The following is a 967-nucleotide window of genomic DNA, read 5'->3' on the forward strand; positions in this document are numbered from 1 at the left end:
TTTTTTTTTGCCATACAGGAGACTTTAGTGTATACTGCATGTGATGTAACTAAGAACATTGTAACCTCCTTCTTATAAGTGAAGAAGTTTTCCCCAGAAATTTTCCATTTATGGAAAGATTATTCCTCTCTTTGTCTTTGAACAGATTGAATTCATAGTGTTTTCTCCAATTTTCACCTGCTATAAAAATGTAGGATCCCAGGCAATTATTTTTGTGATTTAATCAAATGAAGGGGGGTCACCAATGTCTTCAACTTGTCAACATGCTCTGTGTCCCCACTCACTGAATGGAGTTATTTCAAGACTGTGAACAAAACTGCAGTCATAATCACCCTAGTGAACTATACGGTTTTTCAAACATTCAACAAGTATTTCTTGAATAACTACTGTACACAGAACTCTGTGCTAAGTGAGAGTATCAATCCCATTATTGTACCTGTTCCTATGATAATGGAAATAATTATTGGCTTTTCACTTCTTACAAAAGAGTACCATGAGAGATTTGTCACCATTATTAGCTATAAAAGCACAGGTAGTGAGGTAATTGTGAAACCTATCATTCCTGTTAAAATTGCAAGTGAGTCTTTGTCCTTTTGTACTTAGATTCATTGTGTAGATAACATTTTTTTTCAGTAATAGGCAGTTGTGCTTTATTATCATCTGTCATTTTCTGCCTGAACTCCGCACCTTGAAGTAAACATCAGAGGTAAGGAATAATGGGCTATGCTGACAATGTAGTATGATGTGATGAGCTGAGATTTCTGTGCCTCTCTTACACAGATTGGATTTAGGGATCAGAGCAAAGCAATTTGTGCATGATGTCCTTCATTAATAGTTAATACAAGAAAGCTTATAATCCACCAGGGCAGGGAAAGGGAGAAACTCTCTTGATATAAGAAGATAATATTTAGTTAGAAATAAGGTCAAAGTTAAGGTAGATAAAGAAGAGAAATTTCTTTTGTGGCCC

Source organism: Propithecus coquereli, unplaced genomic scaffold, assembly GCF_000956105.1.
Source record: "Propithecus coquereli isolate 6110/MARCELLA unplaced genomic scaffold, Pcoq_1.0 Scaffold365, whole genome shotgun sequence".
Taxonomy (NCBI): Eukaryota; Metazoa; Chordata; class Mammalia; order Primates; family Indriidae; genus Propithecus; species Propithecus coquereli.